Below are 15,891 nucleotides of genomic sequence, written 5' to 3' on the forward strand. Positions count from 1 at the left end.
CATTGTGTATATAATTTGTTTTTTTTGATAATATTTAACTTGAGTATTCAACGAGAAATGAAGCTTTACTTGTGAATGTCTTTGGAATAATATTTTTGAAACATGTAACTTAATCTATCTTTATTCTTTCTTTATTGTAGACCACACACACACACCCAAACAAATACCTATTTGATCACCTGCAATGCCCGTGTACAGCTGTGTTGTGTGCATATTGTTTGCAAATTACTGTTATGCTAAGAAAAATTAAACTTTTTGGACGAAGTTGATCAGACCCTGTGTTTTGGCTGACACCCCTTGAGAAAAGCTAGATATCACACCTCACCTAATGCTGTCCTCTCAGTCTGACTCCAAAACAGCGACAGTGGAAAAATGGCAATAGTGTATATCAGGTTGTTGTTCCCATGGGTTACTGTTCCCAAATATTAAATCTTGTTCATTACCATGTCCTTTCTGGCCATTTGGGAATTCAGAAAACATATGATCGTGTGCTGTGATTTTTTTTTTTTTGGCCTGGTCTGAAGTCTGATGTTGTTGCTCACTGCTGGTCGTGCCATGTTTGTCAGCCGGCCGGTAAGCCAAATCAAAACATTCCTCTCACTCCTCTACATCCGAATCCCGAAATAGGTGAACCTTTTGAGCACATCATCATTGATTGTGTGGGACCACTGCCAAAGTCTAAATCAGGTTATCAATACATACTCACTTTGATGTGTGCCGCCACACATTTCCCAGGGGCCATCCCAATGCGTAGTATAAAGGCTAAAGCAGTGGTAAAAGAAATAATTAAACTCTACTCTACATTTGGTCTTCCAAAAATTATTCAAACCGACCAAGGTTCTAATTTTACCTTCACACTGTTCTCCCAGGTTCTCTGTGAACTGGCAGTTAAGCATCAACTTTCGAATGCCTATCACCCCCGAGTCTCAGGACGCACTTGAAAGATTCCACCAGACTCTTAAGTCCATGCTGCATGCTGGAAAGGACTGGGATGAAGGTCTGCCGATGTTGATGTTTGCTGTCTGTGAGACAGTGCCCGCTGAATTAGTTTTCAGGCATACCGTGTGTAACACCTCAATAACGGGGCAGTTCTCCCTCTGATGGACCAGGCAGTTAACCTCAGAAGAACTAGGCACTTCACGGGAGGCGGCGGGGGGTGCTGAGTAAATATCAGAGGCAATAGGTGAGTTAATCACAACTTCGGTTTTTACTGTGAATTGTTTGTGATTTTGTTTCTGTTTTTCCTTCAACAGGTACTCTTTTTCTTCAAAACATACAACAACAATAACAATAAAACAGGGAAAACAATAACTATACCCTTGGGTGCACCCACTAATTAACTATACAGTACACAATAAATCACTCTCACAATCAATCAAATTAAATGACCACAGTGAGTGGTAATAAACAGATAACTGGAGTATGCAAATTAATCTTTCAGAGTCAATTGTCAATCTGTTTGTGCAGTTTGTGCAGTGGAAATGATGATCCTCAGATTCTCGGTTCCCAAAGAGAAAAAATAGTTTCAGTCACTGGAAACAACACTCTCTTACTTGGTTGAAGAAAACTATAGTGAAAACTGTCTTTTGTTCCAGGTCGTGATCCTTTCAATCAAGGTGGGAGGCTCGCCATCAATTACAGGAATCTCCAATGAAGTTTATCTTCACAAGGAAAAAAAAAAAACCGGCCTGTACGTTCACAGACCAGTACACACTTAATTTTGTGCATCAAGAATGAGTTTCAATGAAATACATAACACATGAATGAAATAATACATACATGCATATTATTTATGCAGCTTATGTCATAATAACGAATTACCTTGTCCATTCTCGTCTGTTTTCACAGGCACACGAAATCAAAATGGCGTCAGCGAACCGCAGTGATGCACTGAATATGCAGCCTGACACAATCACACAACAAACGAACAATCACTCTATATAACATCACAGTTTAACACAATTTAGTCTTATATGTATAAAACAAATAAAACTATTATATACGATCTGTTGTTATTCATTTTTAACATTGATCTTATCAGTTTTACAACTCACCAACTGCACACTCAAGTTTTGTGGTGCAGGAGTAACACAACACGCTGAATCATCCAATGTCTTATGCTTACGAGCTGTTTTGCTCAATTAATTCGAAGCTTGAAAGAAATGAAGATCTTTTTTTTTCTGTTTTTGTAACTCGCTCATCCGATCAGGTTTCTCTGACCCTCTGTATCAATCTAGCTTGTACAACGCTAGCTGCACGCAAGTGGGCGGACCCAACAACCGAATGCTCCGATTGGCTGCTTTTAATTTCTTAGTTCAATCTAAAACACTTATATAGACACGTGCGTGGCCCTCTGAAACTGTTAATAGAACAGTTGTTATTGGAAAAATAATTGCCTGTGACCGTATGTGACTATCAGTTAATTCTCAGCACATAGAGACCCTTACACCTAGATATCATGCTATAGAGACTGTGTCTGTTCCCCGAGCTAGACAATACAAAAGACGTCCAAACCAATTTAAGAGTAACAATCTAATCAACGTTCAACAAATAAAAAACTTACATAATACAGAGAAACAAATGATAAAACTTGGCCTTTTGAATATCAGGTCCCTCTCTACAAAAGCGCTTTTTGTAAATGATATGATCATTGATCATAATCTAGATGTGCTATGTTTGACAGAAACCTGGCTAAAATCAGATGATTACATTATCTTAAACGAGTCTACTCCTCATGATTACTGTTATAAACATGAGCCACGTCTAAAAGGTAAAGGGGGAGGTGTTTCTACAATTTATAGCAATATTTTTAGTGTTTCACAGAGAGCGGATTTCAAGTATAACTCATTTGAAGTAATGGTGCTTCATATAACATTATCCAGAGAAACAATTGTTAATGATAAATCCCCTATGACGTTTGTACTTGCTACTGTATACAGGCCACCAGGGCACCATACAGATTTTCTTCAAGAATTTGCTGATTTTATATCTGAGCTGGTGTTGGCTACAGATAAGGTCTTAATAGTAGGTGACTTTAACATCCATGTTGATATTGAAAATGATGCGCTGGCAGCTGCATTTACAGACATTCTAAATTCTATTGGAGTTAGACAACACGTGTCAGGTCCCACTCATTGTCGAAATCATACTCTAGACTTAATACTGTCACATGGAATTGATGTCAATGCCGTTGAGATTCTGCAGCAAAGTGATGATATCTCTGATCATTATCTAGTCTCGTGTATACTTCAGATAACTAAAACTGTAAATTCAACTCCTTATTACAAGTATGGTAGAACCATCACTTCTACTACAAAAGATTGCTTTCTAAGTAATCTTCCTGACTTATCTGAATTCTTCAGCATGTCCAATAGCTCAGAAAAACTTGATGAAGTAACAGAAACTATTGACTCTCTCTTTTCCAGGACTCTAGATACGGTCGCTCCTCTGCGCCTAAGGAAGATTAAGGAAAATAGTCCGACCCCGTGGTATAACGAGCACACTCGCGCCCTAAAGAGAGCAGCCCGGAAAATGGAGCGCAGCTGGAGGAAAACAAAATTAGAGGTTTTTCGTACTGCTTGGCGGGAATGTACCCTATCGTACAGAAAAGCGTTAAAATCGGCCAGATCTGACTACTTTTCAACTCTTTTAGAAGAAAACAAACATAACCCTAGGTATTTATTCAATACAGTGGCTAAGTTAACAAAAAATAAAGAACCAACAGGCACTGACTATGCCCATCAGCATAGCAGTAATGACTTTATGAACTACTTTACTTCTAAGATCAATACAATTAGAGACAAAATTGTCACTATGCAGCCGTCAATTACAGTGTTGCATCAGATAGTTCAACAATTCAACTCATTCTCTACTATAGGTCAGGAAGAATTGTATAAACTTGTTAAATCATCTAAACCAACAACTTGTATGCTAGACCCTATTCCATCTAGGCTACTAAAAGAGATGCTTCCAGATCTCATAGATCCTCTGCTAAATATTATTAATTCATCACTGTCATTAGGATATGTCCCCAAAACCTTCAAACTGGCTGCTATTAAGCCTCTAATTAAAAAACCACAACTTGACCCCAACGAATTAACTAATTACAGACCTATCTCGAATCTCCCATTTCTGTCAAAGATATTAGAAAAGGTTGTATCCTCACAGTTATCTTCCTTCCTACAGAAATATGATATCTGTGAGGATTTTCAGTCAGGTTTTAGACCGTACTATAGTACTGAGACTGCTCTTATTAGAGTTACAAATGATCTACTCTTATCATCCGATCGTGGTTGTATCTCTCTGTTAGTGCTACTGGATCTTAGTGCTGCGTTTGATACTGTTGACCACAACATTCTCTTGAATAGACTTGAGAATTATGTTGGCATTAGTGGTAGTGCATTGGCATGGTTCAAATCGTATCTATCTGACCGCCATCAATTCGTGGCAGTAAATGATGAGGTATCATATCGATCTCAAGTGCAGTATGGAGTACCACAAGGCTCAGTACTAGGGCTGTTACTCTTTACGCTTTACATGTTACCCTTGGGTGATATCATCAGGAAATATGGTGTTAGCTTTCACTGCTATGCTGATGATAACTAGCTCTATATTTCTTCGCGGCCTGGCGAAACGTACCAATTTGAAAAACTAATGGATTGTGTAGTTGAGTTAAAAAATTGGATGACAAGTAATTTCTTACTGCTAAATTCTGAAAAAACAGAGGTGTTAGTTATTGGGCCTAAAACCTCAGCGTGTAATAACCTAAAACACTGTCTAATACTTGATGGCTGTTCTGTCAATTCTTCGTCATCAGTTAGGAACCTAGGTGTGCTATTTGATGGTAATCTTTCCTTTGAAAACCACATCTCTAGTATTTGCAAAACTGCATTTTTCCATCTCAAAAATATATCTAAACTACGACCTATGCTATCAATGTCAAATGCTGAAACATTAATTCATGCGTTTATGACCTCACGGTTAGATTATTGTAATGCTTTATTGGGTGGTTGTTCTGCTCGCTTAATAAACAAACTCCAGCTGGTCCAAAATGCAGCAGCTAGAGTTCTTACTAGAACCAAAAAGTATGATCATATTAGCCCGGTTCTGTCTACACTGCACTGGCTCCCTATTAAACATCGTATAGATTTTAAAATCTTGCTAATTACTTATAAAGCCCTGAATGGTTTAGCTCCCCAGTACCTGAGTGAGCTCTTATCGCATTATAGTCCCTCACGTCCGCTGCGTTCTCAAAACTCTGGCAATTTGATAATATCGAGAATATCAAAATCAACCGCGGGCGGCAGATCTTTTTCTTATTTAGCACCCAAACTCTGGAACAATCTACCCTACAATGTTCGGGACGCAGACACACTCTGTCAGTTTAAATCTAGATTAAAGACCCATCTCTTTAACCTTGCTTACACATAACAAATCCACATTCTTATAATTCAAATCCGTTAAAGGATTGTTAGGCTGCACTAATTAGGTCAACCGGAACCGGGAACACTTCCCATAACACCCGATGTACTCGGTGCATCGTCAGAAGAATGGCATCTACGCTAATATTAGTCTGTTTCTCTCTTATTCCGAGGTCACATTAACCACCAGATCCAGTCCGTATCCAGATCAGATGGTCACTGCAGTCCCCCGGATCCAGTCCGAACCCAGCCCAGACGGTGGATCAGCACCTAGAGACGACCTCTACAGCCCTGAATGTCAGCGGAGTCCACATCAACTAGATGAGCCCCAGAGACGGATCCACATTAAAGACCACATCACCTAGACGGCTGTCGGCACAAGACCACGGGAACTTTGGCCAGAGGAGAACTGGCCCCCCGACTGAGCCTGGTTTCTCCCAAGGTTTTTTTCTCCATTTGTCACCGATGGAGTTTTGGTTCCTTGCCGCTGTCGCCTCTGGCTTGCTTAGTTGGGGACACTTTCTCTTAACACAATATTGCATTTTATTTTATTGTTTTTGATTAACTACCTTTACCTATAATGTGAGTGTTTAATGTTGCCTTTGGTTTGCCTTGATGTACTGTTTCCTATTTAATACTGTACAGCCGCCTTGTCACAATTCTGTATTGTTAAAGGCGGTATATAAATAAAGGTGACTTGACTTGACTTGACTATGTGGCTCAAATGCGTCAGCGCTTACATCAGGTATGGGAAATCACAAAATCAAATTTGGCTTTAAAACAAGTTCACATGAAAGAATGTTTTGACAAGAACTATGTTGCACGAACATTTCAGCCAGGTTCTGCACTGCAGGCAAGGTTTTCAGGGCCCTATGTGGTGGAAAAGAAATTGAGTAAGACAGATTATCTGATTCATACTCCTGAGCACAGGAAAAAAAATCATGTCTTACGTCATTGTCATGTCTTACGTAAATAGAACGTCTGTTAAACCTGTGAATGTAGCACCTGTAATCACAGTTACTCCTCTGTCCTCTGCTGTCGAGTGGACTGATGGACTGGTTGTGTGGCAAACTGCGAAGCACATCTTGATGATGTGGTAATTTATTCTAGTTCATGGAGTGACCACATGAAATCTCTGCATTAAGTGTTTGACAATATGTGTAGGACATAACATCTGAGGTGAAGGGTATTCTGGCACTACAAAACCCAAACCTGGTGATCAGCACAGCCTTCAAAATGTGTATTACACAGAGTGACTAGAAATGTACTATAACTGTAATTACTATTATTCATACAGTTTTTTTTATATAATGCATTAGATATAAGGGCTTTAAATAAAGTGTTACCCAAAACATCAATAGGTGTGTACTACTTAAAGGATTAGTTCACCGCCTTGTCATCCAAGATGTTCATGTATTTCTTTCTTCAGTCGTAAAGAAATTGTTTTTTGAAGAAAACATTTCAGGAATTTTCCCTGTATAGTTTGAACTTCCAAAATGCAATTTAAATGCAGCTTCAAATGCAGGCTCTAAATGATCCCAGTCGAGGAAGAAGGGTCTTATCTAGCGAAACAATCGGTTATTTTCAAAACACATGTACAGTTTATACACTAATTAACCACAAATTCTCGTCTCGTCTAGCTCTGCAATACATATGCATATTCTGTGCACTCTGGTTCAATGAATGTTGAAAAACTCCCATCTCATTTTCTCCTCCAACTTCAAAGTCATCCTACAACGCTGTTTAACCTTTTTTTTGTAAAAGGCGTTTGATCTTTTTTGCATGTTCACTTTGTAAACACTGGGTCGGTACTTCTGCAGTGACATAGGATGATTTTGAAGTTGGAGGAGAAAATGAGATGGGATGGCACTAATGCTGGCTGTCACCAATGTCTCATGCATTCCCAGTAATGAGTATTTTTTTTCCTCTTCTCTTTTAGAAATTATCAACTTCTATTTGTCCTTGCTGATAAAGAGAAACAGTGATCAGGTGGGAAGCCTTAAAGTCATCTCTTTCAGCATTTTCTTTTACCCAAAGCTTCAGAGTGGTGAGGGCCATGCCGCAGTGAAGAACTGGACAAAAGCTGCGGATCTCTTCCTCTTTGATTTGTTTTTGTTCCTTTGCGCCTAGGCATGCACTGGGCACAGAAAGTTTAAAAACTGCATTCACAGCCATAACAGAGGCATCAGAAGACACAGAAAGCTCAGAAACAAAGTCCACAGCCGCTGCAGAAGCAACAAGGAACACAGAGTTCAGAGGAGGGAGCTGCCACTGTCTCAAGAGAAACTTCCATCAGCATAACATCATCCGATGGGGCAAAATGGCAATAAGCCAAAAACTCCTCCACACAGACCTCTATGGGTCAGCCACCTTGATAAATGGAGCAGAGAACAGTCACAGGGTCACGGAAATTTCCTGCTGCTGTAACCATTGTTGGTCAGTCGTTCTGTAACATAGTGAGGCACGCAAGGCAGAGGATCCATGTGCAGCAGGTATATTAAAGCAGATAATCTGACACAGGACAAAAACACAAGTAGCAGAAACCAAGGAACGCAAACATAGGATAATCCAAACACGCTTAACGACTGACAAACAAAGACTGAAACACTGGAGTATTTATACACTGTGTGAAGCCAAAGAACTAATGAGTAACTATGGAAACTAACAAGGGAATGGGTGTGGTTAAATTAGTATCCATGGTAGTAAACAAGGGTGCAGAGCAACAGGGAACATGAGGGGAACAAGGCAACAACAAAGACACAATACTACATAATAAAAGTCCTCAAACACAGATTGACATTGTAACATATATAATATAAAGGTATCTGACATGAAACCCCAGCGATCGCAGACAGGTATCTGAAGTTCCTGTACATAAAATAAAAAATATTTGACGCGAAACTCCTGCAATCGTAAACACAGATTTGAAGTTACTGTAATATAAAAGGTATTTGACACGAAACCCCTGCGATTGCGGACATTATATGTAGTTCCAAACGTAGGTTTGGGAGGAGCCTAAACATTCAGTCCTGTCATTCCCGCCCCCCACTCTTCTCGGGTAAGCCTTGCAGCCGCGGCCCCAAGCCCTCCGGTCTGTCAAGACAGTTCAGCTCATCAAATGCACAATTCCCAAGCATCCACGTCTGCCTGTGCTCACACTGTTGTTCCTCCTGTCCAGCCTCACCTTTTACCCACCTCAGGCTTGCTCAGTCTCGCTCTTCCCGCTCCAATCTCCGTTCCTTTTCATCTCCCTTCTGCCTCTTTTCCAGTTATCCCCGGAGTGCCCCCCAGCGTGAGGCTGCCTCCGCAAACGGGTCCCGCTCCGGCACTTTCTCTTAATCCTCCCCTCTCCCCCTCATCTGCTCCCCTTTTTCCTTCCACGAGCACAGATCCCAGTGTGAGGCTGCCTCCGCAAACGCTCCCTGCCTCGTCTTACATTCCTGTAAGCTATGCTTCCTCTACATCAGCTCGTCCACCATTCTATACCCTTCTCACGTCTATCCCAGCTTCGTGATAGCTTTCGGAAAATACCGATCGCTCCGTCCCTGTGAATGAAAAAGGACGATCTTCATCTTTTTCAAGTCGCCAAATCTGTAACAATTTTAACGATTTTCATTGTCTCAGGCTAAGGTGTTGTTTTTTGCATGTCTGTAATTTTTGCGGCGGCGCTCATGCCCGCCCCGTTTGCCCTGTGTACAAATCCTCAGCAAAAAACAATAAAGATCTTAAAAAATACCTTTCTTCTCCTGTCAATGTCTCGCTCCTAACTGCCAAACTTGAAAATCACCCTGATAAGCGCTTCACACACTATCTGCTCTCCAGCTTAAAACAAGGCTTTGATCCTGGCTTAGAAAGCCTTCCGGATCCAACTTTTGTTTGTAATAACTTACAGTCTGCCTTGTCTGAACCGGACATAGTAGATTCTCTACTCGCAAAAGAAGTGGATTCAAAATTTCTGATCGACCCATTCGATTCCCCCCGTTCGACTTGTATCGCATTAACCCCATTGGCATAGCCACCAGAAAATTCACAGGAAAAAAGCGCATCATTATCGACCTCTCTGCTCCCCCACAAGTGCTTCGTCCCTAGCATTAACAGCCTAATTCCACTCTCAGAATTCTCCCTGAACTATCACGATGTAGATCAAGCAATTCAACTAATTAAATCCACTAATAGCGGAGCATGGCTAGCCAAAATCAACATTACGTCAGCCTTTAAAGTCATGCCAATAAACCCTGATTTCTGGCATCTTTTCGGGGTTCACTGGCGCGACAACTACTATTTTGCCATCCGCTTGACTTTCGGATACAAAAGCAGTCCAAAAATTTTTGACACACTTTCCGAAGCCCTTTGCTGGATCCTAGCCAATAATTACAGCATCCCTTACCTTATCCACTTGCTCAATGATTTCCTCATTGTATCTCCAAGCCTTTCTCTCCCAGCCGCCCACCTTAGCACTGTCCAAAAAGTTTTCTCCGAACTAGGTATTCCTATTGCTTCTGAGAAAACCGAGGGCCCTGCCACCTCTCTTGAATTTCTCGGAATTTGCCTCGACTCAGTCAAGTTTCAGGCTTCGCTCCCTAAAGAAAAAAATTGACAGAATCATCAGCGTAATCAATAATCATATCTCGGCCTCGCAAATTTCCAAACGCAACCTTCTTTCCCTGCTCGGGCACCTTAATTTCATGATGAGAATCGTACCCCAAGGTCGCCCCTTTATTTCCCACCTCCTCTCTCTAGCATCCTCGGTCCCTGGCTTAAACGACTTAGTCTCTCTTAACAACTCATGCTTAGCAGATCTCAACCTCTGGCTCTCATTTCTTAGTCAATGGAACGATCTTACCTTTTTCTACGACACTGACGTCTCCCCTGCTGCGGACATGCACCTGTTGACTGACGCAGCCCCCTCAGTTGGTTTCGGGGGGTATTTCCAAGGTCGCTGGTTCGCTTCCACCTGGCCCCCCCGAACTCGTAAATCTCAAACCGTCCGTCTCGTCTGCACTTTTCGAGCTCTACCCAATTGTCGTCGCCTCCTCCTTGTGGGGGAAAGAATGGGCCTCCAAAAGCATCCTCTTCCATTGCAACAACACTGCAACTGTGCACTGCATTAATAAAGGCAGATCTAATTCCACCAAAATAATGCCTTTTCTCAGACGTCTCATTTGGTCTTCCTCTTGCAATCTGTTTATAATTAAAGCAGCTCATATACCAGGTTTCAACAATCAAATCGCTGACTCTCTCTCCCTTTTGCCTTTCAGAAATTCAGAACATTAGCCCCCCCATGCGGACCCGCTACCCACTCCAGTGCCTTCTTATTCAGATTTGACATTCCAGTAAACCACCCTCTTCACCATCTTCACAAACTATCAGTTCATTTCATCATCCAAGCTGTATCCCAAAGAACGCTCAGCTCTTACTGGATGGCTTGGAATTGTTTCAAAGCCTTCCACTTTCATCATAAACTTCAATTTCCCGACTTTTCTCTCACCACCCTTTCTTCTTTCGCAACCTTTCTCCACTACTTTAAACAGATCCAACCTGGTTCCATTAAAGCTTATCTTAGCAGCGTTCATTTTTTCTACAAACTTATTTACGGTCATCAGTGCCCGGCCATCATTAACCCTCAAATCTCCCTCCTTATCAAAGGCATCAAAAAATCTCAACCCCGCCATTTAGATTCTCGCCTGCCCATCACCCGCGAAATATTAAGCAAATGCTTACTCACCCTTTGTTCAGGTTACCACTCAGAAAACACAGCCAGATTACTCGATGCTCTATTCATCCCGGCCTTCTTCGGATTCCTTAGATGCCCCGAGTTTACTTGCAAATCCAAATTTGATGCCAAAATCCATCCTGCATTTTCAGACCACCAAATTCTGGACAGCGACACCATTCGCTTCAATATCAAACGTAGCAAAACAGATCAATTAATGCATGGCCACACAACGTTCATATTTAATCTACCCACTCCCCTCCAGCCTTATCAGTCCGTTTTCTTAGCTCACAGAAGCTCTCAGTTTCCTTCTCCCACCGACCCTCTTTTTTTAGATGATAATAATAGTCCAATCTCCAGACACTGGTTTCAAAGACACCTCAAGTCTGTCCTGACCAAATCAGGCATTCCAGCAAACCATTACTCCAGTCATTCCTTTCGCATAGGTGCCGCAACTTCAGCTGCTCAAAACGGTCTCCCAGAAATCCAAATCAAAACTTTAGGCCATTGGTCCTCAAATACCTTCCACTCATACATCAGATCAAACCATTGTCATATTCGGCAAACGCACCAGTCCCTCATCTAATAATCTAGCCACCACGCACCTGTTCTATGCTAGTCAATAAGCTCCTCCCTCTCTCCATTTGCGGAAATAGCAGGGATTCCCCCTCCCCACCCTCTAGCTCTCAGCGCCACATAGCTCAGTTTTTCCGAGCAAGGATTTCCTCTACTCTTCCGCCAGTCACTCAGCCTATTCAGCCACTAAACCCAGAGCCGCCGCAGCAGCGAACTCTTTTCCTTCAAGTCTTAATCGCCTTACTGCCGCAGCAGTAAATTCTTCCTCCTCGGTTTAACGTAATATTTCCACTGCTGCAGCAGTGACTTTTGTTTTTTTTCACCCAAAAGTCTTCTATTCGCAGCTCACTGCCGCAGCAGTGATTCGTCCTACCACCCTCACAAGCAAGCCGTAAAACCTTTGTCACTGCCACAGCAGTGACAAATCTTTTTAGCTATTCACCTCAGCAATAGCTATTTCGCTCCTTGGTTAAACATTTATTCTTTTCACCTCCGCAGCAGTGATTTTTCCATTTCACCCCCACTGTTATCCTTCTTTTAAATTCTCCCCTTTTTCTCTTCTGCCGCAGCAGACCCCCTTTTATTCAGCTCCCGCAGGAGCAGTTCACCGTGCTGGACAAAGTCTTTTGGGGGGAGGAATCCTTCTCCTTTTCTCCCGAATTATTCGCAATCAGCCAGCTCGTTGTCCTTTACGCCTTTTTGGGGGGTTTCTTACTCAGAGCTCGAGCCGAGCTTCGGGTTCGAGCCTCTTCCGAGGACAACAAGCCAAGTTTGTTTACCATTTTCTAGCAGGACTGATTGGGCACGCGGACTCGTGAAATGTAGTTCCAAATGTAGGTTCGGGAGGAGCCTAAACATTCAGTCCTGTCAATCACCGCTACGAGCGTATATAAGCAGCAGTCGCTGCTCCATCCCAGCGACAGTTCTTCCAGCATCCCACCGCCCCCCCTTCTGCTCCTTCCCTTTCCTTTCTCGTCTCCTGTCCTTTTTTTTTTTTTAGCGTTCAACCATAGGGGGTTTCTGACTCAGAGCTCGAGCCGAGCTTCGGGTTCGAGCCTCTTCCGAGGACAACAAGCCAAGTTCGTTTACCATTTTCTAGCAGGAATGATTGGGCAGGCGACAAAGACAAAGAGCTGTTCAGAACGTCTGAAAGCCTGAGTATGTTCAACATAAATGCAGGGCATGGACTGGGCATAACAAGGACAGACAGGTATCTGAAGTTATATTATTTAAAAGGTATTTGACACAAAACCCCTGCAATCACAGACAGGTATTTGAAGTTACTGTAATATAAAAGTTGTTCGACATGAAACCCCTGTGGTTATGGACAGGTATCTAAAGTTATGTTATTTAAAAGATATTTGACATGAAACCCCTGCATTTGCAGTCAGGTATCTGGAGTTATTGTAATATAAAATGTATTTGATATGAAAGCCCTGCAATTGCGGACAGGCATTTGAATTTACTGTAATATAAAAGTTATTTGACATGAAACCTCTGCGATCGCAGTGTAGTGGACAGCACATTCCAGGGCCCAGTTTATTGCAATGGGCCCTCCCTGACCACAATAATGGACAGAGGTTTGCTACATTTTGATTGGATCTTGGTGAACTAACATAAACAACTGTCAAACACCATCAGATAGAGATGCCAGGACAACAGCCAGACATCTCTTAGAGGGCAAGAAGAAGACCTTTGGTACAAAGCCCGGAAGGACAGAACTTCCTATTGGTCAAAACGCAGTTTGTGCCCTCCACCCACCTTGAGACTGATTCCTAAGCTTTTGGCCTGTGACCGACCATAAAAATTCCTTAGGACCTCCAGATGCAGCAGCAGTGGGTGAAACAAAGAGAGATCATGGAGATCCATCCAAATCCATTCATAACTAGGTTTTCAAACCTTAAGACTGATGCACACTAACTACAACACATACATCTTATACTTATTCAGAGAAATAGGTATTCTTAGTGACAGCAATGTGTGGTGCAACATCTTACACAAACTCAGCTGTAAATGGACAAATGAATGCATGCATGACAGTTCAATCTTTCCCCATCATGTTTGGTCTTCATGTGTTCGTAACAGTGCCTAATGTATTCTGGTTAAAGTTTGGACAGTGAGAAATGCACCAGTAAAACTTTAGTGACACTTTTCTAACTGTGTGTTTGGACTATGCAAATAAATTCCACGGGAGGAAAGAAGGGTGGGAAACCACATGTCCCCCCACTCTGATGGAACCAGCCAATCACAGCACGGAAATGGTGAAGCGCCAAATTGCAATCTCCTCCTCATCGGAAAAGGATGAAGGTACCCTTCCAAAAGACACTCCTTGTTCTGAGTCTCCAGCATGTCTAAGAGACACAAACAGAGCACCAGGGTCTCTGGCCTGCAAAGGTGAGACAATAGCAGAAACCCCAGTTCTGAGTCTGAGTTCCGAAAGGGAAGGGACTGCAACAGATCACCCCCATTCTGAGTCTGCTACTCATCATGGAAAAGACACAAACAGAGCAACAAAGTTCTGAGTCTCCCATCCGGTGAGACGATAGCAGATCAACCTCAGTTCTGAGTCTGAATCCCTGTGAGGGGAGGGACAATAACAGATACCAAGTCCGAGTCTCCAGCTTTTGAGGCAGCAACAGATACGACCACGTTCTGAGCCTCCAGCCTGCGAGGAAAGGGATAATCTATATTCAGAGTCTTCGTCCAGTGAGACAACAACAGCGTCCTGAGTCTCCATCCTAGGGAGACAAAGCGGATTGACCAAGTTCTGAGTCTCCAGCCCAGAGAGGCAGAAGACAGACAGACATTTGCAACAAGGTTAAGCTCCAACGAGCAAACCTTCACTTCAAGGTACTTTTGCTTGCGTGTTCCAAGCTAAGGACCTTCAGTACCTACTCCAGGGCCACATCTGTGTGCCCCAGATCTTAGGACCCTTGGTGCTCCAGGAGATCAGCATCCTACAGCGCTTCATCGAAACAGATTCCTGCTCCTTTCCCCACTGTACTGCCACCAGTGCAACCAGTGGAAGAAGACTGCTCACTCAACCACAGTGAATGTAAATATCATTTCCAAACCTCTTCCAGAGACCTTGGCATTGTTGTGTATTATCAGTATATATTCTAATTTACATTAGATACAATTGCTGATTGCAGTTGATAACAAATCTTACACATATTTGTTTGATGCATAATAAGGTTCTTCACCTTATTTGTTTCAGGGTAGCAACAGTTTACCTTTCCAGATAACGTAGCTCTGACATAGCAACACCCAACATAATCACTTGCCCTTTATGCATCTTATGCACTTTATTCCTTTTCCATTAATGGTATTCATTTAGTAGTTGTTGATTACTCGTGTCTATCTTTTGTTAATAAAATGTATTTTATTACAAATTGTGTCTTGGGTTGATAATACAGTAAGAGGTTCTACAAGTTAGAGATCCCACCCATCTTTCTTATGTGATCTACTCATAATCACACATTAACTGACATGTGATCCAAGAATCATAAAGTCAGCTGTGACATGAGTACCCATCACTACCCTCTTTCACCTCCCTAGGTTGGCGAAAGTGAAATTCACTACATTAATTGGCGTCCCTGGATGGGCTAATTTTGAGTGAAATTTACTACAACAGACAATTATTTGAAGTTACTGTAATATAAAAGGTTTTGACACAAAAGCCCTGCGATCGCAGACAGCTATGTGAAGTTCCTGTAATATAAAAGTTATTTGACACAAAATACCTGCGGTTGTGGATAGGTATCTGAAGTTATATTATTTAAAAGGCATTTGACATGAAACCCCTGCATTCGCAGTCAGGTATCTGGAGTTGTTGTAATATAAAATCTATTTGATACGCAAGCCCTGCAATTGCAGAAAGACATTTGAAGTTACTGTAATATAATATAAAAGGTATTTGACAAGAAACCCCTGCGATCACAGACAGGTATTTAAATTTACTGTAATATAAAAGGTATTTGACACGAAACCCCCTGCGGTTGCAGATAGGTATCTGAAGTTATATTATTTAAAAGGCATTTGACATAAAACCTCTACTTCCCTATCTGTCGTACACTCCGCGTTGTGTCGAGTGTACGACACTAGGGGTCGCTCTTGGGAGCCCAAACACCTCTGACAGTTTTGACAAAAGGATCCATGGTGCAAGCAGTGGTCTCTCCCTTC

The sequence above is a fragment of the Labeo rohita genome, chromosome 18 (genome assembly GCF_022985175.1).
Source record: "Labeo rohita strain BAU-BD-2019 chromosome 18, IGBB_LRoh.1.0, whole genome shotgun sequence".
Taxonomy (NCBI): domain Eukaryota; kingdom Metazoa; phylum Chordata; class Actinopteri; order Cypriniformes; family Cyprinidae; genus Labeo; species Labeo rohita.